This window comes from Pseudopipra pipra, chromosome 16 (genome assembly GCF_036250125.1).
Source record: "Pseudopipra pipra isolate bDixPip1 chromosome 16, bDixPip1.hap1, whole genome shotgun sequence".
Lineage (NCBI taxonomy): Eukaryota > Metazoa > Chordata > Aves > Passeriformes > Pipridae > Pseudopipra > Pseudopipra pipra.
The window spans coordinates 15,234,645-15,250,791 of record NC_087564.1 but is presented as its reverse complement, the minus strand read 5'-3'; the positions used below and the strand labels follow the sequence as shown (position 1 = coordinate 15,250,791).

General features: G+C 50.3%; 1 protein-coding gene across 1 annotated transcript in view; it reads right to left on the bottom strand.

Annotated features, from left to right (window-relative positions):
* Positions 1-262: 262 nt before the first annotated feature.
* LOC135423294 (keratin-associated protein 10-11-like) overlaps positions 263-16,147 on the bottom strand; it is a 30,332-nt gene continuing 14,447 nt past the window's right edge. Inside the window, exons 5-9 of the mRNA XM_064673384.1 lie at positions 14,008-15,220; positions 10,749-10,891; positions 5,361-10,182; positions 4,625-4,808; positions 263-3,601 (exon numbers count right to left, since the gene is read on the bottom strand). The gene's annotated coding sequence lies outside the window, so the exon portion shown is untranslated. The remainder of the gene's footprint in view (positions 3,602-4,624; positions 4,809-5,360; positions 10,183-10,748; positions 10,892-14,007; positions 15,221-16,147) is intronic.

The following is a 16,147-nucleotide window of genomic DNA, read 5'->3' as shown; positions in this document are numbered from 1 at the left end:
TTTAACTTGATCAGAAACTGCACATGGCAGGTTGGAACTGGATGAGCTTCAAGGTCTCTTCCAAAGCAAATCATTCCACGATTCTATTCCATGATTAAATCTTAAAAAGAAGGTATCCTGGTATCTTTAATCCTTGATATCTTTAGTATTAGGAACTATTCAAACAGCACTTAGAATATCATCACCTTTTTCTGGAAGCGCCTGCACACATTGCCTGAAATATTCATGCATGAAAAAAACCCACCCTCTTCCTGCAAATGAATATTTATTCCATGAATAATCTTTAATGTCTTCGTGGCTTTCAACACATTTGGGCAAAATGTTTCAAGTTTCTGCGCTTACAATGACAAAACCTGAACCTGACACCTAAATAGGTGGCCTGATTTCAGCTGTGTGGGGCATTTTGGGGAGACAGAATTTCCTCCCTGTAGCCCCCTCCGTAGCATGGCAGCGTTTTAGAAACCTTGGGGAACTCAATGCAGCAATTTAGGGGGTGAAATGAAGTCTGGAGATAACAGGGGAAAATAATAAAAGGCAGAGCTGGCGCTGGGCCAGAATAATTTTCTCTAAAGCTCCACTCTCCTGCAGAATTCCTGGTTTCCTGCCCATGGCAGGGGGTTGGAGCTGGATGAGCTTTAAGGTCCCTCCCAACCCAAACCAGTCTGTGATTCCATGATTCTGTGAAGTCCTGTGAGATGATCTTATGGCTAAATATGGTCAGGGCCTGAGTGCTGAGCCTCATCCAAGGCGCAGCAACACCGGTGGTTCCTCTTCCCAGATGAAGAGTTGGCGTCGGCGTCTTATTTTTAGTGGCGTGGGTGTAAAATATGTTGGTTGAATTCCACGTCGCCTGAGCTCGGTCTGCTCTGCCATGGTGGGGTTTGTGCCCAGACACAGCCAAGCTCAAGGTCCCAGGCTGACATAATGGAATCATCAAATCATGGAATGGTTTGGGTTGGGAGGGATCTTATAGCCCATCTCAATCCCACCCCCTGCCATGGGCAGGGACACCTTCCACTAGCCCAGGTTGCTCCAAGCCCCGTCCAACCTGGCCTTGGACACTTCCAGGGCTGGGGCAGCCACAGCTTCTCTGGGTAACCTGTGCCAGGGCCTCCCCACTCTCACAGGAAAGCACCAGAAACACCTCAAAACACACCTGGAAAGGCAAAAATATCCTTCTGCTCCTGTTTCAGCAGGAGAACAACACCTTTCCCATCCCCTCAGCACAAACTGCCATGTTCTTGCCTCTGGCCATCTCAAAATCAAGTGGAATATAGAGAATAATTAGCTGCAGGCTGGGAGGTGGAACATCAAGGAGGGAATACACAATTCCAGGTGTCATTAAAGCTTCAGGCCGTTCTCCACAGGCCCCTGCCCTGCTCTTGGTTTATTTTACAGGTAATTCCCACATCTGTGCTTCCAGGAGCACTCAGGACCAGGCTGGGGCATTAACTGGAGGCACAGAAGACTTCTGCTCCCTGGGAATGATCAGATGAGGGGCAGAGGAGTGGATTTCTCCCCACCTGCTCCTGAGCTCGAAGGGAATTTCCCTCCGACCGCAACAGCGAACAGACCATTAAAATGTCTGTTCCAAACGCTTTCCATGTCCCATTTATATTTACTGCTGCTTCATCCTGCTGGAAGGCAAAGGCCTGTTTGTACCTGCTGAAAGGTTTGGGATGGATCAGTTGACTGGAAAAGGCTCTGAGGATTGAAACCTGCAGTCCCACACGTCGTGGCCCCTGGGCACGTTTGGCCCCAAAAACGATGTTCAGAGCTGCAAATGTAAAAGAGATTCATGTAACTGAGCTTTTGGAAAAGGGCTGTGGTGTTTCCTCGCTTGCCTCAGCGTCTCTGCAGATTCGTTGCCTCTGTTCATGGACAGACTTTCCATGGGAAGCTGAGGACAGGCTTCCCCCTTTTCCACCTTTGAAGAGCCCCTCGGTGCATTGCAATGGGCTTTGTGGAACCAGCTCTGCTCAGGTTTCAGAAGGAAACAGGACTTAGGTGATTATAATGTGCCTGTGAGGGAATGACGGGCCCTGTTTGTACCTGGTGTTGCTGAGATGGGAGGAAATCAGCCTTGCTGTCCAAAAAAAGCTGGATCGAGGAGGAGGGGTTGAGACAAAAACTCACCTCCCTGTGCAGGAGGAAAATGGTAGCAGAGCAGGGAAAATGGGTTAAGCTCAGGGCCTGCATTAGTGGTTTATTCCATCTAAATTAGCAACAGGGTTTTCCTTGAACCCTGATTTTGTGAGGCACTATTCTGTGGTAATATCCCATGGATGAGGGAATGTTCCCCTGACAGCCCCAGCCCCATGGAATTACTGAATTCTGGTGCCAAGTTCAACCAAATGGACAACAGATAGAAATCCTAAAGTTAACACACCCCTATAAAGGTTGTTACAAAAGATTTGTGCGTGTGTGAGAGAGAAACCACAACCAGAAAGCTTCAAATCCAGGAAGAAAAGGGACAAAAATTCCCAAACCATGGAAAAGTCTTGGTAGCATTCATACCTATGAGATACTAAAAAGTCCACACAGGGGAAAACACCCAAAAAGAAGACTCTGGGTGGATGACCAGGCAAGAATTGCTCTGGGTGAGGTATTAATCATGTCTTTTTCCCCACCACTTTTCTGGTGTATAAAAAGGGGTGAAATCCTGCCATAGCCACAGTTTAGTTTGGTTTAAAGGTCCATCAGCCCTGAGGCACAAATCTATTGGAAACCAGGCTCCATCATTCCAGCACTAAGAGGACTGAGGTGGTTCCTTTACTCTTTTCCTTTGTAATTTCTTCCCTTCCCCAAGACCACATAAAGCAGAATCAGGATGCTGTGAGAAAGAGGGTTCTCAGGGTAGTTCAGGCCCTCTAAAAAGTTCTTTGTTTTGTTTTTTTCAGGGGGACAAGAGCCAGGCCAGGGCAGGAGCACCCCGAGGAGCCACCAGTGCTGATTCCCTGTGGGCTGTGGGGAGCAGTGGAGATGCTCCTACCCGGCACAGCAGCGGCCGAGGGCTCTGGATTTAAGAACCAGACGAGTATGAACCACATTGGAATTCCTTCAAAAATCTGCTATCACTCCCCTCCCCACAGCAAGCTGAATAAATCCCCTTCGTATTTCAGGCTCCGAGCGTGGCCCTGAAATATTATCAGTGCTCTTTGACACTCTACCTGCCCCTCATCCCACCTGGCTCCCCACAGAGCGCATTTCCGCTGCTTTCAGGGGGAAAAAAAATCAGATTCCTTCAAAGCCTGACACTCCTCCAGCACGAGGGTGATCAAGTCTCCTCCATTGTATATTCGGTATTTTAACAGGGTTTTCTTTCAGCCCTTTAATGAGTTTTTATTCCCTTTTGTGTATCAGACGCTTCACTCCCACCGACAGTTTTACTCACCCTGCGTGGAGTAATATGAACAGGCAGGACAAGCTTTTATTCCTGTGGCAAGGTTTGCTCTGCCAACATTCTTCTCCTCCTGCAGTTGGGGGGATGTGTTTTGACCCTTTCCTCACCCACCTTCCAGCCTCGGAGCAAGGACGTTCCCGCTGGAGCTGAGGCAGGAACGACCCGGCCGTGCTGCCCGTGCTCTCAGATCTCACAGCCCTGCATCGAGGAAAGGGGAAGGAAAACAAGCAAAAGAAAAGCAAATGTGGGGTTTGGCTCGTCTGAACAGCCAAGTTTTGTTACCTCAGCCTCAGCCCAGGCTTGGAGGAAATTCTGTTACAGTCTGCAGGGGGTGGGTCAGGCTGGGATTGTCCTCACACCTCTGGAGAGCTGCATTTATAGAATCATGGAATCACATGGGTTGGAAGGGACCTTAAAGCTCATCCAGTTCCACCCCCTGCCATGGGCAGGGACACCTCCCACTAGCCCAGGTTGCTCCAAGCCCTGTCCAACCTGGCCTGGGACACTTGCAGGGATGGGGCAGCCACAGCTTCTCTGGGCAACCTGTGCCAGGGCCTCCCCCCCCTCCCAGGGAAGGATTCCTTCCCAATATCCCATCTAAACCTCCTCTCTGTCACTTTGAGCCCATTCCCCCTTATCCTGTCACTACCTATGTTACTTCTAACACATCCCAAGCTGAGCATGGAGAGAGAGAGCAAATCTCATCCTGGATGCAGGAGGTGCCCAACCTCGTGGTGATGCTGCCAGGCTGGTGGGAAAAATCCATGCCTGAACTGCTGGGGGACAAGGCCATTCCCACCAATCCTGGCCTGAGCAGGAGGTGCCCAGATCCCATTTTTTAGCCACAGAGATGGCAGCAGTCACTGACCCCACAGAGGAGGGTTGTTGCAGGACACCTGGCTGGAATTCCAAAGGATTACACCCCCCAGGTTGGGGGCTGCACAGATGAATAGGTGCCAGTCCTGTCCCCCAAATCCTGCTGGACAAAAGGACATGATGGGTGACATTGGATGGGTGACGTGGGAAGGAGAAGGAAAAAGGCAGAGGCACCCAAGGAATTGAGAAGCCACATGGGCAGACAGCACCTGCTCCCAGTGATCTCGGGCTATTGGGGTTCTCCAGCACAGGGATTCATGGAAAAATTTTAGAAAGGTGAATTCTGGGGTAAAAAAGACCGATGTGCAAACCTCTGAACCCTTTTTTTTTTTTGATGTTTTTTACCTGCTTTTGGGAACAGGGAACTCTGTAGGCTCCTCCTGTGTCTGCAGGCAGAGCACTTTCAGGCCTGTCTTGTCCTTAATTACTCAGATCCAACGGAGTCCTATGATTGGAAATCATCTGCCATGAAAGGTCACACATTCCACGGGGTCTTGGTTTTTTGATGTTGCACGAGGCTGGGGCTCATCTGCTGAGAATTAGGAGGTTATTATTCTGCGGAAGCTGATCCAAATTGCCTCTTATCCATAGGCAGAAAATTAAAGGAATATTTAAGCCCATTCCACAGATTACAAACTTGGTGGCATAGCTCTGCAACCAGTAGTATTAGGATCGTGCATTTGATAGTTGCCAATAATTCAAGTCAACTGTTTAACATCTGGCATTACTATATAATGTCTGGCTGAAGCTGTAACCTTTTTTCCCCCCCCTGCTTTTAGAAAAAGCCTTTTCTGCTTTGAGAGAATTTTGATTACTAAAGCCCTTCCTGGGACAGATTTATCCTGTGATTTAACATTTTGTGATGGAGTCTCCTTTTGAATCAGTTGAATAATTGGCAGTGACTTTGGTATTAAACTGATTCATGATGTACATCCAGGCCCTTCAATAATTTAACATTATTGTCTTTATAATCGAAGCCCCTTTTTTGACCATTAAAAAGTATTGGAAACAGTCTGGTGATCTGCTTGGATTAAAAATAAAGTGCAGAGGATTGGGAATGATTAGGGATGGTCAACCTTACCTTGGGGTCAGGCTGAGAGGCACTTTGTGGCTCTGTGCAGCTCCAAGATGGGCTGAGGTGTCCAAAGTTTGATCCTGATCTGGTGGAAGGTGTCCTTGCCCATGGAACAGGATGATCTTTAAAGTCCTTTCCAACCCAACCCATTCCATGATTCTCTGATGAAATAGGTTCACTCTCTGCTTTTTGGAAAGCTCCTAACTGTGATCACTAAATTTGGGCAAGAAACCTGGAGAGGAGGGGAGAGGAGAGGAGATCAACCACTCTCGTCACCATGGAGGATCTTTAGGGGAAAAATAAATATAAATGGGCCAAGTCTTGTCTCTTTGAAATCCCCCAGTGAGCTGCTCCTGGTGGGAGCCATCCCAGGAGTGCTGCTGCCACCCAGGAGAGGAAGGCTGGGCCCTGCAGAGCCTCGGCACATGGAATTAAAAGCTGTCCTTTCACACTCCACTCTTCCCGGCCCTTGGCAGGGCTCTGATCTAACAGGTTTTGCATAGCTGCTAGACATCTTCCTAATAGTATCCCCTGGGAATTCTAAATTTCACTCACAGCCTCTAAATTTTCATTAAGAGCAGTCACACACGGAGAATGATGGATTAGATTTTATTGTTGGAAAATCTCCAGATAAAATTAAAGTGCTTCTTTCTTTTCTGAAACCTTTACCTTTCCCCTGTGGTGCCCTATAAATAAGGTATCAAATAATGTTTATCCTTTTGAATTCTGCAATCTTACATGTTTCATGCTTACTCCTGACCACTTTCCTGCCTCTGAAGAGATGTCACTCTTCAGTTAAATCCTGGGAACAGACACTCTACCTCGTGGATTTTATTCCAAAGCAGCCTGACTGTGTCCCAGCAGCTTTTAGGAGCCTTCACTTAAGCCCAGGTACGTATTTATAAATACAGTGTTGTCTCCTTCCCTTTCCTGGAAGTCTTGCTTTCATTTCCTTCCTCCTTCCACTGAATTCCCCATGTCCTTTCTTTTATCCCTACTTCTCCATCCTCTCTGTGTACATCTAATCTGTCCAGCTTGCAGACAGATGAGACACCACTTTGGGATCATGAGGCCCGGGGCTGAGGCACTTTCCAACCCCTGATAAGTGGTATCCGCTCCCACTGCCCCTGGCCAGCAGATTTTTATAGCAGATGTTGTTTCTTCCACAGTGAAAACAAAAAAAAAAAACCAAAAAACCCAACCTATTATTTTAAGACTTTGGGGTCTTAAACAGTTTTAGATGCTTTTAGTCTTCACTTGAAAAAGCAAGAGCCCTGCAGGCAGTCGGTAGGAAGTGCTGGAGAGCGGGTAATGCTGGCATGATTCATACTGGTGTCAGCTCGTTTAAATGAAATTCCACGGGGATTTACCCAGCAAAGGCTCTGAACAAGTTTTAGACAGCATCTCCCACCCCCACAGCTCTCACTTCACAGCATCTTAAATTAATACAGAGCACAAAGGCCAGGGCTGTACCAAGACAAAAGGTTGGCCGAGACTGGGGAGCTTTCTGGCTCCCCAGTGGAGGGAAGGGTCCCTGATTCCTGCAAGCAGGACAAGGAATCCAAAGAGAGAGGAAAGCAGTTTTTCTGCTGATTTAACACATCATTGTTGATGGGGGTCCCCGTGTCTTGAACTGGAGTTGGGGTCCCAGCCCTGGGGGTTTTGTGACTTACCAGAGCTGACCCCAAATGATGTCCCTTGTCCTGGGCAGGGCACAGCCAGCAGGGATTCCCCCATGCCAGGAGGCTCCAGCTGCCCCACTGGGTTGCTCCTGGAGCTCGTGCAAACCTGCAGGGTCACAGAATCCCAGAATAATAGGATAGTGCATTCCCAGGCTGGCCAGAGCCTCGGAGCAGGGTCAAATCTCCCTTTCCAGCCCCCCAGGACCTCTCCTGCTGCTGTTTCCCCACGGCACAGGCTGTTCTGCTGGGCTGATGGCTCATTTCCACCACTTCAGTACATTTTCCTCCTGATTTACCCTACTTGGATAGGGAGAAAATCCTACTCCCTAATACCACCACAGAGCCAAGCCAGATCCTTGTCTCAAAGTTCCTCCAACCCACAGAGACCATCCAGAGCTCAGCTTCCCTGATATTTTTCCTCTCTGCATAAAGAAGGTGAAAGGATTTCCAAGAGGAACAACTTGCCCTTCTTCTTCTTACAATGCCTCTCCCCAGGAGCATGCAAGGGAATTACCAGCACAGGCGATTTCGGTTGTCAAACTCATTAAAATCTTAACAATTTGACTAATTTGCACCAGCTGGGCACCAGACCCTTGGTTTCCTCCCCAGTTTTGATTATCCACCACTGACCTAAGGGCTGGTTCCTAGAGCAAGGAGCCCAGGCTGAGCCCTCCAGCCCCCGTGGCCGTGGTCTCTGTGTTTTCCTTTGTAAAAAAGAATTCTCAGAACCCTTTTTTGTGCCAGTGGAAAAATCCTCCACAACCAGAGCAGGACCCAGGTCTCATCCTCTGCTGCATTTTAATGCCATCCCAAAGGAAGCAGAGCAAGGAAGGAAAACTCCCTGAACTCCCTGGTGGTTTTCTGGCTTTGTCTGTGCCACGTTTCGCTGCGGCTTCCCGGGGACGAGGCCTCTGAGAGGCAGAGGTGAGCCCAGAAGGAGGGAAAGCTGGAGAGAGAGGGGAACCCTGGAAATTTGGGAGCAGTGAGGAGGGAGAGGTGCCAGAGGTGAGCGAAATCTGCCCCAAAACTAGCACGAGCACAGCCTTTGCCCTCCCTGCGCAGGAGTCACGACGGCCACGCCGGGACGGGCGCCAGGGTTGTTGTTGGGCAAGGCTTGTGCAAGCTCCAAGCAGAGTCTCAGAGAAAGGGAAATGAGGGGGAGAGATGGAGGTTTCTTTTTAACAGGGATGTTGGAAACACGTGGGAGTTAAGAGGGAAGAGTTGGAGCACCTACTCCAAGGGTGAACACCTCTGGACTGGGCAGACTGGGAATTGCAGGATCACAGAGTTGGATCACTGAGTCCAGCTCCTGGCCTTGCACAGGACCATCCCAAGGGTCACACCATGGGCCCCAGAGTACTGTCCAAATGCTTCTTGAACTCTGGCAGGCTTGGTGCTGTGGCCATGGACCAAATTCAACTGTCCCCCAGTAGCTCCTGAGCTGTTGTGGCAAACCCAGGGAACAGCTAAACCAGGCTCCCCACCAGACCTGTCCCCACGTCCCACTGCACACACTGGGTGCAGGATCACAAGGCCACAGTCCTAAATTGCAAATACAGTTCAGTGGAGCAGAGGAGGCTTCCTAAAAGGCCAACCCCCACATCCCTGCTGTGGGAGAGCAAGGGGCACAGGGAAGCACAGGACCTTTGACTCCCTTTTCATTTGGGAGGGAAGTGTTGATGTTTTAAATGCTGTGAAGGGGGGATAGTTGGCAGTGTCTTGGATTTGTGAAGTCACTGAAAAGCAAAAAAACCCCTTTTTTGATGCCAGTGGTAACAACTCAGTATTGGGTTAGAAGTGACTCAGGCGAGGACGCCGCGATGGCAGGACACGGAGCTGGGCACAGTTCCCACAGCCAGCACACTCCAGAGGGTGTTTCGCAAGGATCAGCTGGACACCATCCTATCCTTGTGCTGCTGGTGAAGTCATTGTGGCTTTGCACCCCCTCCTTTGTCCCCGTCCCAGGAGGATGGGGCAGAACAGCTGGAGATCTGCTCATCGGGCAAAAAACCAGCGTCTTCCCGCCTGCTGCCTCTCCGGCCTTGGAGGATCTGCTGCATCTCAGGCCTTGGAGGACAGGTTTGCTCTGCCTGGGCTGAGCTCTTCACCTCCTGTCTCGTGCCAAGTGCACACAGAGCTGAGCAGAGGAGCTGAGTCAGAGCAGTTTCTCCCTGGAGGATTTTGCTCATGGATGAACATGTGTGAGAAGGTTCTTCTGGTGTAGAAACACCAGATGTGTGCTGAGAAGGGGGGATGGCTTAGGATAAGAAGGAAGCACTTTCTTTTTACCACCTGGTTGTCCCTGGTGTTTTCCATCTATTAGGCACATCACCTCTGAAAAAGAGGTGCTTCTCCCAGGAAATCATTACTGGAGCCCTCATGGACACCTCTGCACCCACACAGCCCTGCACATCAAACTGCCCCATGCACAGCCTCAGTTACTCTGGAACCACCCCGTGCTTATGGAAGGAGACCCAAATCCAACAGTTCTGGGGACTCTGTCCACTGATCCTACAGCTGGGCCCTCAGGATGGCAGCTGAGCACAGTGGACATTCACTGACATCAATAAAGTGTCTCTACTGTTGACCCTGTTGTTGCAGTGCTGGATCCAACAGCCCCAGGGACCCCATGGGCCCCATCCATCATCAGCTTGGGCCTACCCACCCACCACCATGGCCAGGAGACACTGGGAAAACACCATCATCCACTGGGAGGTGCTGGGAGCTGCAGGAGCCTGCTGGTCCCTTCTGGGAGCAGGATGGGCACCAAAACTCCCAAGAAGTTCAAACCTTGGGGATTATGTCAAACCTGTAGTTTTGACAGAACACCCTGATTTTCTCTTTTTCTGGCAAACTCTGATCTCAGGCACACTCAGATAAACCTCAAGACATTGCACTGAAAGAAACAGGCTCAGAGGGCACGTGTGGCCTTATCTCCTCCACACATTCCGTGGAATAAATGTGTTCCAAAGGTACTTTACATAAACACGCTGAAGGACAGACCCGGGCTCACCTCGAGGGAGTTTCTCTTATCAGTGAGTCTACAGGAGGCTTTTAAGTGACTCATGTCTCAGGAAAAGGCTCTGAGAGTAGAAACCCCAGGATGCTCTTCCACCAAACCATCCCTCCTCCTGTGCTCAGTTTTCCTGTTCACAAAAGCAAAGTGATTAATACAAAGTGATTTTACAAGGCTCGGGGAACGATCTGTTATTTACTGAGATGGGGAAGTTTAACTTGGAGAACACTGTGAGCACAAAGCTGCAAAGCTTTAAGACCATTTTTATCAAACTGAAAATAAATTGCAGTGATAAGGAAGTTTTCTTTAGGAAAACCCACCAAATTGAAGTTATTCCCAGGTTATTAGCTGGAGTAGAGATGTTGTTTTAGCATGGAGACATGGGTGAACAAAAACCAAAACTCAGCCACGGATCCATATATCAGTAAGAACAAAGATATTTGCTGAGGAACCCAGTGTGGAATTTTAGAAAGAACCTTTGGAGGAAAACCATCCCAAAAATGTACTGCTAATTTTTTTTTTTTTCCTTCATCAAAAATAAGGTTCTGATTTTTTTACCAACAACAATAACGTTCAAAAAGAACTGGATTAACTCGAAAGCCCCTTCACTTTCACTCCATTTCTTTTGCCCCTCCGCAGGGAAATCCTCAATGCACAGCTCCCAAATGTTAATGAACAACAGCCCTTTCTTGGTACCTTTTAGGGCCTGATTCACCGGGATCATCCATAAATATTCCTTTAAAAACCTTCCTGAGGAGCTCCCGGGGGCTGTGCGAGCAGCCGATGGCCGGAAATGTTGGTTATTCCTCCCTCTCCTCCTTGGAACACTGGTAGCCAGCCTGGAAAAGACCAGATGCATTAAATGGTGGGAGATTTACAGCCCCCCCCCTCACCTGGGAGCCATAAACCGACAATTTGTTCCCTTTCAAAGGCAGCCCCTGCCCGGTGCGGGACCTTTCAGCACGGTTTAGAAAGCTGGGCTTAAAAAGCCCGGGATCTTTGAGGAGAACATGGACACAAAGTTCATTTTTCAAGCACTGCAACGCCTCAAAGATGAAGATCAGGGAAGGAAGGCACGATGGGGCGCTTGCAGAAGCCCCTCACTGCCCAAATCCTGCCCTGGGCTTGCTCCTGTCTCTCCCTGGCATGGAGATATCCCATACAGGGAATATTTAACGTGACAGGGCTGGGAGGGGCTGGGAGCCCCCCTGACACACAAGGTCTGCTCCCAGATGGGAACTTCAGGAACATTTCAGCCTCAGATTCCAAGTGACCTCACACTGAAGGCCTGGATCACCCCACCCCCAGCACAGCCCCGTGACCTCCACAGTGTCTCCTTGGCTCCAGTGGCTGAGCTGGATCCTGCTCTGGCATCCCAGCCCTGGAAACCAAGCGGGGAGCGCAGCAACATTCCCACGTCACGGCTGAACGAGAGCAGAGTCCTGCATTTATTGCTTAAGTAGTTGGAAGTGATTGTAATGCAGCCAGATTTATTTCTTATATCCAGTGGTGGACTTATTAAACTTCCAGAGGAGCTCTTTAAGCTGTCAGTGGGGCTTTAATTGCTGACTAGAACTACCTGCTTCTAAAAGGCTGCCGGGGAACAGCCCTCCTTCCACCCACCGTCCTCTTCTGCTCAGCAGAAGATCCCCCAAAGCACAAAGGGTTAAAGCTTTGGGCTGCCCAGCCCAGCCCAGTATCCCCCCTCCTCCCCCAGTTTGGAAAAAGTAGAATGGAAAGGATTAGAGGGGAGAGATTTATGGGCCAGCCCATCACGGAGCCTCAGTCGCACTTTGGTGGTGGGGGAACAGCCCCCTCCAACAGAGGGGCTGGAAAGCACTGCCCACCAGTAAACTGCCTATTGGGGGGAGCCAAATCCCTCGGATTATTCTGGGCTCTGTGAGCCCTGGGAAAGAGAGGCTGCCCCTTTTTATTGCTGCGTTATTGATAAAGAGCGGGGGAAATCCTCACGGCTGCTCCGGAAATCTTCCCAGGGCAGGAGGAGCCTGCACAGAGGTTTGGGCTGGAGGGGCCAGGGGGCTTGATCTAAATCCCCCATCCCAGCTCTGGTATCTCTGGAGCAGGGAGAGGAGGTCCACGCCCTGAAGTCCCTCGGGATGTCCCAGGGAGCTGCAGCAGGAGCTGTGCAGGGAGAGGTGCCCAGTCACAGCTGGGATGGGTGGGATGGCTCCCCCCAACCCAGGGGTCTTTGAATCTCTCCCAGGGCTGGAGAACAACACAGCGTGCAGGGATGGATCCTGGAGATGCAAAGCTGCCTTGCCAAAGTCCCAAAAGAAGCCAAAACTGTAACTCTTCTAATATTGCAACTCTTCTTTAACACCTTCAGACACAGTAACCCCTCAGCTTCCTGTAACTCACCCAACAAGGAAGGACCAAATGACCTTTTAGGACTTTTTTTTTCTCCCTTCCATAGTTTCTTTTTTAGCAGAGGAGGGTGGAATGAATGGAAAAACAGAAGTACTACATTTACAGTGAGAAATGACAACTGAAGTCTGCTGGCATTACCCAGCCAGCAAGCAGCTGGTGTTGAATATGGGCTCAAACCAAGCTGTGATCCATCAAATCTGGATTTATAGAGGGTGAGAGGAGGGAACAGCTCCCACTTCTGCACAGTTACTTTGCTCACAACACAACACAACACAACACAACACAACACAACACAACACAACACAACACAACACAACACAACACAACACAACACAACACTGTTCCAGGCTGGACATCCAGGGTTTGTGTCCCGTGCAATGAAACACATTTGCTCTCCCACACATCCCTCCCGCTCTGGAACAGCCATGGAACCCTGTTTGCTCTGAGGTGGAGCAGAAGGAGGGCATCACCCACCTCCTTCCTCTGTCCAGAGCTCAGCTTCCCAACATCAGCACCTGTTTGGAACGAGCATCCCCAAAAAAAGCCTGGAGTGCTCAGCCCTGGAGGAGTTGGCTGTGCTTTAGAAAAAGCAACACTAAACAAACCCTCCTGACTACCAACAAAATCCAACCCAAGACAACAACAACAACAAAAAAAAGGGTCCTTCCTAATTTCAGCTTCTGGTCATAAAATTTTACTTTCATGTAACAGCATGAAATCTGCACAACCCAAGCAGGGCTTTTTAATAAAAGGCAGAATTGGTGTAATATCTGAGCCAAGGTGTTTTTATAAGCCAGAAGAAGAGAGACAGAAACACAGAAGGAAAATAATTTTCTTGACTTCCTTCCAGAAAGGAATTTTATTTCGATTTCCTTTAACCAGGCTGAAATTCTCCTTCCTATTTTAAGGGTTTTCCCCCTTAATAGCCATCCCTGTGCATTGATGCACTAATCCAAACCACTCATTTCTTTTTGCATCTGAGCCCCAGTGCATTTCAAATGTTTGAATTTTGAGAAACAGACCGATTTTCGGTGTGAATTTGGCTCCACTTTACCCCAAACCCCCTGGAAAGGCCCTACCCTTGGAAGGTGCACTCCTGCCCCCAGGATAACACTCCTCTTCCAACACCCGCCAGGACAGAGGGAAAACACTTCCCTGTGTCCCAATCTGTGTGGTTTGAGGAGAGAATAATCTCTGCTAAAGGGCCAGAAACAGCTCTGAGCTCGGTGAAAAATGACTTCCAAATGCCCCCTGCCCTGGGGATTTCATAAGGGAAGATGGATCTTTTCAATCTTTTTCCTTTCTTCTTCATTTTTCAACTCCTGACCTCGGCTGTGAACAGAAACCTCCCGGGCGAGAGCCCTCGGCAGAGGAAATGCTTCCTCCAGGCCATTTGTCTTCGCTGGTCTGAGCAGCTGAAGAGACTCACGTGGCCAAGAGATGCTGCTCCCACCCCTGCCCATCCTGCCCCCTGCTCTGGGGTGCCAGAGGGTGGGATTTGGAGCTCCACTGGCGGGGATGGTTCTTCAGTCTGGCACTGGGGCCAACAGCTCCTGTCCCTCCTCACCTGCAAGAGAAGCTGAAATGTCCTTGCAAGGTTTTCTTCCTCCACAGCCAGAAAAAGAGGCTTCAGATGCAGATTTAGGGAAGGAGGGAGGCAGAACCTGAAGATCCCGCTGGATTTCAGCACCATGGCTTCTATCTTGGACTTTGCCATCCCTTTAAGGGGGAGATTTAAGTCCCAAGTTCCCAAGTTGGGCCTGTCTCCTTAGAAAAATAAAATTCAAGGCAAGAATTTTTATAGGACAATTTGTTGCTCACCATGAAGGCCTGGGAAAGCCAAACAGCCCAGGCTGCAGCTCTGCTGGGGAGAAGGATCCGGCAGCGTCCCACCGGCCCTCTCCCTCTTCCAGCAACGTTTCCCTTCGGTTTCCAGCAGCCTGTGATCCAGGGAAAACACACCACCGGCTGCTGTTATTCTTTATGGAGGCAGCAAGAGGGCTGGAGAGAGGAGGCTGCATCCAAAGCACAATATGAGCTGCAAAAGCCATCCAAGCTCCATGGCGCTGGATGAAACAAAGCCCACACAAAGGGAGTCCAAGGCTGAAATATGGATTTCTCGGGGTAGGAACAGAACTGTCTGTGTTTGCCTTGGAGACGGGGGGAGGAGGCCAGAGGGTTTCATCTCAGCAGGTCTTGCTTTCCAGCACACAGACATGGAGCAATTGAAAGGCCTCCTGCCAGGAGGTGTCGGCAGCCGGAGCCGCTCTCTCTCCGAGCGGCTGGAAGGGTCCCCTCCAACCCCCTGCCCATGGACAGGTGGGTGCTCACACACCTCCTGCCCTTCCACACACGTTTGCAGGAAGAAAAGGCCATCAAGGCAGCAAATCAGCCATCCCATGAGCTTTATCCAGTCTTTGCCCCGCTGTCCTCACCCTGGCTCCCGTCCCTGGGCCGTGCCAAACCTTCTGGCGTGTCCTCAGCTCTCTGAGCTCTGGGGTTTGCACTGGAGGGCATTGGTGGGACTCGTTCTGGTGGGCTGGAAAGCACCAGAGCTGGAGAGCAAACAGCCATTGGAGCACACTGACATGTCCTGGAGTGATCCTTGGGCCAAGAGTTGATCCTGACAGGTCCCTTCCCACTCAGCATATTCCATGATTCCGTGAACCAAGGTTGGCTGATTTATGTCTTCACAGAGCCACAAAACAAACACAAAAAAAGAGCTGGGCCTTCACTCACGATGAAAGTTGGCGTGGACATCATAAAATGATGAAATCTGCCTATTTAAAAAACAAAAAATCAGTTTTTTTCCAAATGATTTCCAGGTTGGAAATGCAGTGATGCTCCCCCATGCCAGCACGGCCATGAGGTCACACATCTGCTGAAGAGGCTGTGGACTCCCCATCCCTGGGAGTGTCCAAGGCCAGGTTGGACGGGGCTTGGAGCAACCTGGGCTGGTGGAAGGTGTCCCTGCCCATGGCAGGGGGTGGGACTGGATGGGCTTTAAGGTCCCTTCCCACCCAAACTATTCCAGGATTCCATGAAGAGGCAGGAGGGATCCACCTGGCCCGTTGTGGCAGGTCCAGGGGAGCAGGGCCGGGTCCCCGAGGTGAGGAGTGAGTGCAAGGATCCTTCAAACCCTGAAGGCAGAAGGTCTCCATGTGTGAGGGGGGGGAGCAGGTGCTCTGCAAATGTGTTCCATGTATTCCCCTGGGAACTGGGCTGAGCTCATGTGAGCAGAGCCCTGCAGAGCCTGAGCTCACCCGGCCGCTCTCCGGCGGGGCGGGAATGTCGCTCATTCCAATGTGCTGCACGGTGGGATCAACCCACCATCCTTGGCATCTGCCCCCCTCCCCCCAGCCCGTGTGACCATCTCCCCTGGGCAAAAATCCGGTGTCTGACAGTCATGGAGGGCACAAACAGCCGAGGAATTGAGCCAAGTGCAGGAGGAGCTGGGAGATGTTTCCCAGCTGATATGCTCCTCCTGAGGGAGGACAGACCTGCTCCAGCATCTCCTCTCTGGTGCTTTGGGGCAGCCTGTTGCCCCCCTTTGTTGCTTTTCATCTCCCTTGAGAAGCCAGGTGGTCTAAGGAGCACCCCCCTCCTCCCTGGGCACGTTGCCTCCAGTACCACCCAGTGGTTCCCTCATGCTCCGAGGCTGGAAATATGGTTTTAATAATGTGTCCATAAATCATTCTGTACAGAGC